The following is an 11,378-nucleotide window of genomic DNA, read 5'->3' as shown; positions in this document are numbered from 1 at the left end:
ATTTCAGACATTCTGGTACTGCTTTCTGAGCTTAACAATTATATGGGGGTTAAAAAGGAAAAATCCATAATATAGGAACATCATTTACAACTGTTAAGTGTAATTCGTTCTTTCCACTTAAGAACCAAGTTTCCAAGCGATAGTACACGTCTTCATCACATACTGCAGATGCTGGAAACCTGAAATAAATACAAAAGATAATCAAAATACTCAGTAGATCTGGCAGCATGTGATGCAAGGTAAAATGTTGAAATGTGAAAAGGTGAAATGCCTTGAAATGCTAACTGACCTGCCTGACCTGATTTAACACCACAGACTGGCTAAAGTAAAGAATGGTCTGTGTCAGATGCCTTTTGTGGCAATATAGTGTTTCAGTTTGAGAAAGGAATAGGGACTCTATGTAGTTGGTGCTTAAGTTTCAATTGATTGCAGTGGGTGTGGTTTGAGCCATTGTGTTTGGGCGGACATGATACGTTTCAATCTAGTCTTTATTGTCCTCCGTCTGATTCTGGTGCAGCACTGATTTAAGGTTAGGGTTAACATCTCACTTGTTAACAATTGGGTGCCTGCCAATTTGTTACTGCCTCTGATTCAAGCCCATCTTGCTGTCTACATGGGGTTCTTTTGTGAAATGAGGGTGGAGGGATTTGAACAGATGATGAGTGAAATAGAGGAGGAGGTAACTGCAGGAAGAGTACGGTGGGTGGGTTTTGGGGATGAAAGTTGTCTCTCCAGCAGCGGATTACTGCTCTGCTTAACCTTGATCTATGCTTTTGCATTGATGCCTAATACTTCAAGTACAATTTTTTATTTTTTTTTAAAAAGATTGTTCATTGGTAGGATGTCTGAGCAGTGAAATGTGTAAGAAAGAACAAACTGATTTCTTTTTGTTCCAGCACTTGCCTGATGCTGTGAAGGAAGGAGAGCTGCAATGTGTGCTCATTCCTGTTAGATATATATTTTGTGTGTGTAAGTGAATAAGCATTTTTAAAAGTTTTCTTATATGCTTGCAACTTTGAAAAAGGTTGCCTGATAGGTTTCCTCTAATGGAGCAGTGACTGGAGAGGCAGCAGTAAGGGTACCCTGATTGCTGGCTGGCCTTCCCTGATCATTGGGAGGTTTCAGGGGGTGCAGGGGACAAAAGATTTTTTTTTGTCTGATGAATGCTTATTTCTGGCAGCTGAAACCAACATGCTCTGCTCTCTTCAGTGCAATTAGCCTTTTTAAAGCCATCGATGTTTGCTTGATTTATTACACAATTGAAATAGCAGCCCATCATCCTGCCTGTGTCTGGATATCATTCAGATCAGTCACGGGATAGTCACCACAGTATTGCTTTGACCTAAATAAAATGTTGATGCCCTGAATGGCAGATGGAATTTAATTCGGACAAATGTGATGTATTGTAATTTGGTAAAAGGAAGAAGAGCAGGACTTGTACAATTAATGGTCAGGCCCTGGGTAGTTGTGGAATGGAGACACTGAGGAGTTCAGGTACATAATTCTTTGAAATTTGTGACACAGGTAGACAGGGTGGTTAGGAAGGTGTTTAGTACACTTGCATTCATTGCTCAGACCTTTTGAGTAAAGGAGTTACGATATCGTGTTGAGGTTGTATAGGACATCGATGAGGCCTCTTGTGGAATACTGTGGGCAGTTCTGGTCACCCTGCTATGGGAAGGATATTAAATTGGAGAGGGTTCAAAAAAAGACTTATCAGGGTGTTGCTGGGAATGGAGAGTTTGAGTTATAAAAATAGACTTTTTTCACTGAGGAATAGGAGGTTGGAGTGGGGTGACCTTATCATGAGGGGCATAGACAACGTAAATAGCAAGAATCTTTTCCCTACGGGGTGTGGGGGGGGGGGTTCAAACCTGGAGGGGGGGGTGTATTTTTAAAGTGAGAGGAATAAGACTTAAAAAGGACATGTGGGGCAGCTTTTTTACACATTGGTTCATGTCTGAAAAGTACTACCAGAGGAAGTGGAGGATGCAGGTACAGTTACAACATTTATAAAGACATTTTGGGTAAGTACATGAATGGGAATTGTTTGGAGGGATATGGGCAAAACACAGGCAAGTGGGACTTGTTTAGTTTGGGAGCGTGGTCAGCATGGACTACTTTGGAGCATTTCCATGTTGTGTGTCCCTATGAATAATGGACACTTTGTTATTGTCTCAGCTCATATTGTTAAAACCTTCTCTATCTCTCCTGTGTTGGAATGGCTGAGATTCTCTGTGGGTGGATTGTAAATCTTCATTTCTTTTGTTTAGAACTTGAGATTGTTCAGTGGCCGTGATGCATAATGCACTTGTTTACTTTGTGAAGATTTAAACAGTTTTTAAATTTAAATACAAATATAAGAGTAGCTTACTCTTTGAGAATGGAAGAAGCTGAACTGACCAGGACTGAACAACTCTTTGATGTGGTATTAATGCTCTGGACAGTATATGATTGATCCAGATTGTCAAGTATGGTTTCATGGTCAAAATTCCCCTTTTGCTGCCATTCGCCATCTCCATATTGCCACCTAGCTACTCCCTTGATGTACTAACATGACCATTGCATCTCAAATGACATATTTTTCTCCAGTTAAATATTGTGAAATTTGGAAGTTAATGCCTTTGGCCCCCTAAGCACACACTCCTCCCCAGCCATCATTCTAACCCACTCCTTGGTCATCATTGGATGCTGAATGATACTCTTTGAACCTTGCCATATCAACCTTCTGGTTGGTTCTAATTCTGAACCTACTGTCAAGTTCCTGTTTTCCTCCTCTTCCGTCCATACATTCAGCAGATTATCCTGTGCCATTTTCTGCTCCCTCCAAATTTAATACCGTCACCAAACAGTGGCAGGGACCATTCCTTCTAACAGCATTCCTGAAAAACTCCTACATCAGATATCATTTTTATATCCTTCTTCCCCATCAGCTAGACTCCAAGCACACACTCACCTGGTGAAACAGTATTCTCTTCTGATTTCAGTGCACATTCGCAGAATGATCTCTGCTCAGTCTGTTGAATCCATGTCCTTTGGGATTCTCTTTCCTCCCCCTCTATAAGAATTCCATCTCCCAATTTCTCATTTCCAATTATCTGAAGTGTAGCTAAGGTTCAGTGATGGATCAGTCATGGCACCTCTATTTCCATTAAACCCAACTGTTTTGATACTAGGATCATCAAATACGTACAGTGTGGAAGCAGGCTATTCTGTCCATCAAGTCCACATAGCCCTCTGAAAACCATTCTCCCAGACCCACACTCATCCATCCCTGTAACCTTGCATTTCCCATGGCTAATCCACCTAGCCTACATTGTGGGAGGAAACAAGAGCACTGAGTGAATCCACGCAGACACGGTTGCCTGAGGGTGAAATTGAACCTAGATCCCTGAGATGGCAGTGTTAACTGAGCTGCCCCCTATATAGAGCTGAAAATGTGTTGCTGGAAAAGCGCAGCAGGTCAGGCAGCATCCAAGGAACAGGAAATTCGACATTTCAGGCATAAGCCCTTCTTCAGGAAAGGGCTTCCTGAAGAAGGGCTTATGTCCGAAATGTCGAATTTCCTGTTCCTTGGATGCTGCCTGATCTGCTGCGCTTTTCCAGCAACACATTTTCAGCTCTGATCTCCAGCATCTGCAGACCTCACTTTCTCCTGCCCCCTATATAATCTATATCAGCCTTCTTAGCTCACTCTGGCAAAGTTTGTTGTTAGTTTAGCTTAGTGATTTGCAAAATTCCATGATGCTACAAGGAAAACTTCTGACACTTTCAAAAAAAACTTTAAATTTCCAGTGGCATCTGAAATTTGTATACATATTTGTTGTCCACTTACCCACTCAATACCAAAATCCAAGTTCAGATAAATATTCTATGTTTCACGATTGAGCCCCTGATTATGACATGGGGCAACAGACCAAACCAGATCAGTTTCCCTATCCCTGCATTTGCAATACAGTAAAATTAAAACATCCAATGGTTCCTAACCAGACTTTACAAACAACAGATAGACTTAAAGAAAAAACAATTTATTATTATCAATTCAAATTTAGCAGAACATGGATAAACAACAACTAAATTACTTATTTTAAGCCCAGTAGTCTTTCAGCATCACCCACAATTTCAGACAGACGATACACAGTTAAGAGATAAATTGAAAGAAGTCAATTTGCAAATTCAATGATCTCATAATGGATACTAGGCCTTCAGAAATTCTTGAGTGATGTGTTATATTCCAATCCCATAGAATTCTATCTTGCTTGAATTCCAAAGTCACCAATTCATACAACTTCTGCAGACTGCTGAACACTTACTGGGATTCTTTCCTCAAAGCCTTCAACAATTCTTGAGCTGGATATCAAACTAGAGATACTAAAATTCAAAATCACAGTCCAAAATATTGTATGCACACAACCCTCTGTTCTAAACCTAGAACCAAACCCATTCAAACTATGGTTTCACTTTTTCAACATTATCCGTGAAGAGCTAGCCATCGATGTTCTACCCTTGATTGATCCATTCAACATCCAACCAGCTGCTACTCCCTGAACAACCCATCTTGGTGCTGAAAAGTCTGTAGTGTTCCAGGAGCAATAATCAACCTGCAGTTCTCTCTCCAGGCTGGTTCCTATAAACTGCAGTAGACTCACCAACTTTAAGGCCATTTAAATAGTTATTGGATAAACAAATGGATGAAAATGAAAAAAACGTAGATGGGCTTCATATTGGTATCACAGGTTGGGACAACATCGCGGGCCGAAGGGCCTGTACTATGCTGGAATGTTCTATGTTCTCTCTCTTCCTTTGCAAAACAAGATGCTAGTCAAAGCGCAACTTCAACTCTCAATTCCAAACTAAAAATTTGAAAAATAATTATGGTCTCAAAACTTTCTGAAGATCTCAATTATAAATGCCTCCATACTGACATTCCCTAAAATTCATTTTCCTAATTTGCTGTTTTATAATTTTCTTTCCCTCATGGAGCTTTTGCTATTTTGACTCATCGTTTCTAAACTGTACTTTCTGATTGTGTCCTGTCCACCACTGAACTATTTTTTCCTGTATTTACTCAGTTCAGCTCTTCATGATTTTGAATATCTCAAGCAACTTCCTTATCTTCTCCAAGGAACACAGTCCCAGTTTTTCAGATGTATCCATATTACTGAAGTTCTTCATTCCTAGAACCATTCTCCTGAATCTTTTATCATGAATCTTCCTATTGTGTTCACACCCTTCCAAATGTGTGTCACCAGCATTGGACATAATACTGCAGTGAAATCTAACCACTGTGTTTTACACATTGACCATAATTTCTTTTGTACTCCATATGCCTATTTATAAAGCCCAGAAGTCCATCTGCTTTATTAACCACTCTCCTAATCTGATTTATGCATATTCACCTCTAGATCCGTCTCTTCTCATACCCTTTTAGAACTATACCCTTTATTTTGTATTGCCTCTTCTATCAACTATCATCTCAGAACTCCAGGCTAATGTTCTGGGACATTAGTTTGAATCCCATCATGGCAGATGATTAGCTTAGATTACTTCGTGTGGATGAACTTTGATTTTTAATACTATCTTATTTTTGAAAGCTAGTCTGAAACTGCACTTGTGGTGCAGTTTGAACTTGGCAGGTATGATGTGGGCATCACAGAGCCATGGTTGCAAGGTCATTAGGACTGGGAGTTAAATATCTAAGGATGTATATCCTATCAAAAAGACAGCCAGGTGAGCAGAGGGGCTGGGGTTGCCTTATTATTAAGAAATGAAATTAATTCGATAGCAAGAAACGATGTCGGGTTAGATGATGTAGAATCTGTGTGGGTAGAGATGGAAAACAGTAGAGGTGAACAAAACCATAATGGGAGTTATCTATAGGCCTCCCAAAAGTAGTCAGGATGTGGGCCACAAAATGCACCAGGAGATAGAAAAAGTGTGTAAGAAAGACAAGGTTGCAATGATCATGGGGAATTTCAATATGCAGGTGGGCTGGGAAAATCAGGTTGGTAGTGGATTGCAAGGAAAATAATTTGTGGAATGTCTAAAAGGTGGCTTTTCAGAGCAGCTTCTGTTGGCACCTACTAGGGACCAGGCAATACTGGATTTAGTGATATGTAATGAGGTAGTCTTGATAAGGGAGCTTAAGGTGAAGGAACCTTTAGGAGGCAGTGACCATAACAACGATAAAATTTAGTCTGCAATTTCAGACGGAGAAGCTGGAATCAGAGATAACAGTACTACAGTTGAATAAAGGCAACTACAGAGGCATGATGGAGGAGCTGATCAGAATTGACTGGGAGAGGAGTCTAGCAGGAAAGTGGAACAGCAATGGCAGGAGTTTCTGAGAACTAGCAGAGATTCATCCCAAGGAAAAAGAAACATGTTGTGGTTCTGCTCGCCGAGCTGGAAGTTTTTGCTGCAAACGTTTCGTTCCCTGGCTAGGGAACGTCATCAGTGCGGTGGGAGCCTCGTGTGAAGGCTGCTTTGATGTTTCTTCCGGTATTTATATTGGTTTGTTCTTGCCGCTTCCGGGTGTCAGTTTCAGCTGCAGTGATTTGTATCTGGGGTCCAGGTCGATGTGTCTGTTGATGGATGTTCTTGCTGTTTCCGGGTGTCAGTTTCAGCTGTAGTGGTTTGTATATGGTGTCCAGGTCAATGTGTCTATTGATGGAGTTTGGGGATGAATGCCATGCTTCTAGGAATTCTCTGGCTGTTCTCTGTCTGGCTTGTCCTATGATAGTGGTGTTTTCCCAGTCAAATTCATGTTGCTGGTTGTCTGAGTGTATGGCTACTAGAGATAGCTGGTCGTGTCGTTTTGTGGCTAGCTGATGTTCGTGGATGCGGATTGTTAGCTGTCTTCCTGTTTGTCCTATATAGTGTTTTGTGCAGTCCTTGCATGGTATTTTGTAAACTACGTTAGTAGTTTGTAGTTAGTAGTTAGTAGTATCAAAAACACAGATATAGAAAAAACACACAGAATCATCAATGCCACACTCACAGGAATCCGATTCACACGAGAAGAAGAAAAGAATAGCCAACTCCCATTCCTAGACGTGTTAGTAGAGAGAACATCCAACGGAGAATTCACCACAAGGATACACAGGAAACCAACACACACAGACCAAGTGATAAACTATGAAAGTAACCACCCCAACACACACAAACGAAGCTGCATCAGGACACTATTCAAAAGGGCCACAACACACTGCAGTACACCAGAACTGCGAAAAGAGGAAGAGGAACATCTATACAAGGTATTCGCCAAAAACGGATACCCACGCAACTTTATCACCAGATGCCTAAGAGATAGACCACGGAACGAGGACATGCCACAACCAAAAGGACTAGCCACTCTACCATACGTCAGGAGTGTCTCAGAACTGACAGCCAGACTACTGCGACCCTTAGGACTCATAACAGCACACAAGCCAACATCCATGCTCAGACAACAACTCACTAGAACAAAGGACCCAATACCCAGCATGAGCCAAACTAACGTAGTTTACAAAATACCATGCAAGGACTGCACAAAACACTATATAGGACAAACAGGAAGACAGCTAACAATCCGCATCCACGAACATCAGCTAGCCACAAAACGACACGACCAGCTATCTCTAGTAGCCATACACTCAGACAACCAGCAACATGAATTTGACTGGGAAAACACCACTATCATAGGACAAGCCAGACAGAGAACAGCCAGAGAATTCCTAGAAGCATGGCATTCATCCCCAAACTCCATCAATAGACACATCGACCTGGACACCATATACAAACCACTACAGCTGAAACTGACACCCGGAAACAGCAAGAACATCCATCAACAGACACATCGACCTGGACCCCAGATACAAATCACTGCAGCTGAAACTGACACCCGGAAGCGGCAAGAACAAACCAATATAAATACCGGAAGAAACATCAAAGCAGCGCTTCACACGAGGCTCCCACCGCACTGATGATGTTCCCTAGCCAGGGAACGAAACGTTTGCAGCAAAAACTTTCAGCTCGGCGAGCAGAACCACAACAACAGATAACCGAGCTACAAATCTTCAATCAGATTTTAAAAAGAAACATGGTACAGGGAGGATGATGCCTCCATGGTTGACTAGGGAAGTGAAGACTGCAGATGCTGGAGACTCACAGTCAAGGAGTGTGGTGCGATAAATGCACAGCAGGTCCAGTAGCATCTGAGAGGCAGGAGAGACAACATTTTGGGCATAAGCTAAAAATAAGGAGGGAGAAGATTTAAATATGAGGGTAAGCTAGCCAGTAATATTTTTAAAAATTGCAAGTTTCTTTGGATATAAAAAGGGCAAAACTGAACATTGGGCAGCTGGGGAAGTAGTAATGGGAAACAAAGAAATAGTAGAGGAACTGAACAAGTACTTGTGTCAATCTTCACAGTGGAAGACATGAATAATATCCCAAATTTTTGAGAGTCAGGGGACACAGGTAAGTAATGTGGCATCACCAAGGAAATGTTACTAGAAAAACTGAAAGGCCTGAAGGTGGATAAATCACCTGACCAGATGGACTACACCCCAGAGTTCTGAAAGAGATAACTGGAGAGGTAATGGTGACATTAGTGGTGATCTTTCAGGAATCACTGAAGTCAGGGAGGACTGAAAAAAATTGCTCATGTGACCCCCCTCCCCCATTTTAAAAAGGGCATAAGACAAAAAAAATGGGAAATTAAAGGCCAATTAGCTTGACCTTATTCGTTGGTAAGATTTTGGAGTCCATTGTGAAGGATCAGATTTCTGAATACTTGAAAGCGCATCATAAAATAGGGCAGAGTCAGCATGGATTCATAAGAGGGGTCATGACTGACAAATCTGATAGAATTCTTTGAGGAGGTAACAAGCTGGTTAGACCAAGGATAGCCAAGAGATGTTATGTATCTGGACTTCAAGTTACAGTATTACAGTAAAGAAGTTGAGAAGTCATGTTGCAGCTGCACAAGACATTGGTTTGGTCACTTTTGGAATATTGCATGCAATTCTGGTCTCCTTCCTATCGGAAAGTTGTTGTGAACTGTTCAGAAAAGATTTACAAGGATGTTGCCAGGGTTGGAAGATTTGAGCTGTAGGGAGAGATTGAATAGGCCAGGGCTGTTTTTCCTGGAACGGTGGAGGCTGAGGTTAAAACATTTTATGGAGGTTTATAAAATCAAGGGGCATGGATAGGATAAGTAGACAAAGTCCTTTCTCTGGGGTGGGGGAGTCCAGAACTAGAGGGCATAGGTTTAGGGTGAGAGGAGAAAGATATAAAAGGGATTGAAGGGGCAACCATTTCCACACAGGATGGTACATGTATAGAATGAGCTGCCAGAGGAAGTTCTGCAAGTAATTCTTGTAGATTTACATTTTATTTTGCTCAAAACCTGCATGAATCCATATAAGATTCTGTAAATCCATTTTCTAGATTAGAATCGCTCTGAACATTGTGGCACAGACAGTCTCACACAGGGCAGCCCACACCTTAAATGCATTGTCTGGGTCAACCTGACACCAATTGTTAAAGTTCACTTGTGATGTATCTTTTAAAAAAAGTTCTGCAACTTACATATGAAAGAACTGAAACCAACATGTTCATTCTAAAAGATGAGAGATTTAACAGACAATCCAAGTCTTTTTCAATGCATAGTTTCAGTTATATCACACTCTTAAACTTTTGCTATAAATTGTGTCTTACGAATATACTCCACAACCACCTGATGAAGGAGCAGCGTTGTGAAAGTTACTGCTTCCAATTAAACCTGTTGGACTATAACCTGGTGTTGTGTGATTTTTAACTTTGTACAGCCCAGTCCAACACCAGCATCTCCAAATCAGGACATAGAAACATCATATGGCCTATTAGGCATGCTCTGCTGCTTTACACAGTCATACTTAACAGTGGTGTCACCAAGCCAGTTTTGGTGATGGACATTGAAATTCCCCACCCAGAGTAGTTTCTGTATCGTTGCGATCCCGAGTGCTTCCTCCAAATGGTGTTCAGCAAAGAAGAATATTGATTCACCACCAAGGCTGGTACATGGAGTGGGATGTGTTGATCAGCCAGAGGTTTCATTGCTTATCTTTTTTTATTTTCCCCCACACTACCACCTAACTGTGGTAGTGCTTATTTTTTTCCCTTGCACCCATGTTACGTGTGAGCAGGTGCGAGACACAGTGAAATTCATTGCTTATCTTTGACCTGATGCCATGAGATCTCATAGGTTCCGGAGACAATGTTGAGGACTCCCACAACAACTACTACTGACTGTACAACACTTTGCCACCTCCTCCAGTTAGAGAGTTGTGCAGGTGAGTATGAGTATAGGTGAATGTGAGTACTGCAGGTACTGGAGATCAAAGTCAAGAGAAGAGTGGTGCTGGAAAAGCACCGCAGGTCAGGCAGGATCCAAGTTGGAGGGCTTTTGCCCGAAATGTCAATTTTCCTGCTCCTCAATGCTGCCTGACCTGCTGTGCCTTTCCATCACCCCTTTAATCTTGAGCACCGCCCTCCTAACCTGCAATCTCCTTCCTGACCTCTCCGCCCCCACCCCACTCCGGCCTATCACCCTCACCTTGACCTCCTTCCACCTATCCCACCTCCATCGCCCCTCCCCCAAGTCCCTCCTCCCTACCTTTTATCTTAGCCTGCTTGGCTACTCTCTCTCATTCCTGATGAAGGGCTTATGCTCGAAACGTCGAATTCCCTATTCCTGAGATGCTGCCTGGCCTGCTGTGCTTTGACCAGCAACACATTTTCAGCTATGAGTATGTCAGCCTAGTCTGTGGAAGATCTCTCCCAATTTGAAGTGGGACTAGGTTAGGTTAGGATATCTGATCGGCATAGATGAGTTGGACCGAAGGGTTGTTTCTGTGTTGTACATCCCAATGACTCTATGTGATCTGACCAAGATCTTATAGAGCCTCAGACTTACACCCCTGCTTTTATATTCTAGTCAAAATAAATGCTATCAGTGTATTTGCCTAAATATCCTATCCAAGCCCCTCATGATCTTATCAACCACTGTAAGGTTACCCCTCAGCCTCCAACACTCCAGGGAAAACAGTCCTAGCTGATTCAACCTGTCCCTGTAGCTCAAATCCCCCAACCCTGGTAACATCCTTGTAGATCTTTTCTGAATCCTTTCAAGTTTCATGTACTGTTCCTTTTTTTTTCAATACCTGATAGTTCCTGCTTTTGACAAGAACACATTCTCCATGTTATGATTCCCCACCCCACAACTCTTTCCTGCTTTTAAACTTGTGGTTCAGTATCTGTCAACTGTGTTTCCCTCTACAGAGATGGTGTCCAACCACCTGAGGTTTTTCCAATATGTTGCTTTATTCTTTAACTTCAGATGTTCATCCTGAGGA

This window comes from Hemiscyllium ocellatum, chromosome 45 (genome assembly GCF_020745735.1).
Source record: "Hemiscyllium ocellatum isolate sHemOce1 chromosome 45, sHemOce1.pat.X.cur, whole genome shotgun sequence".
NCBI lineage: Eukaryota > Metazoa > Chordata > Chondrichthyes > Orectolobiformes > Hemiscylliidae > Hemiscyllium > Hemiscyllium ocellatum.
The sequence above is the reverse complement of the archived record's forward strand: the minus strand, read 5'-3'. Positions refer to the sequence as shown.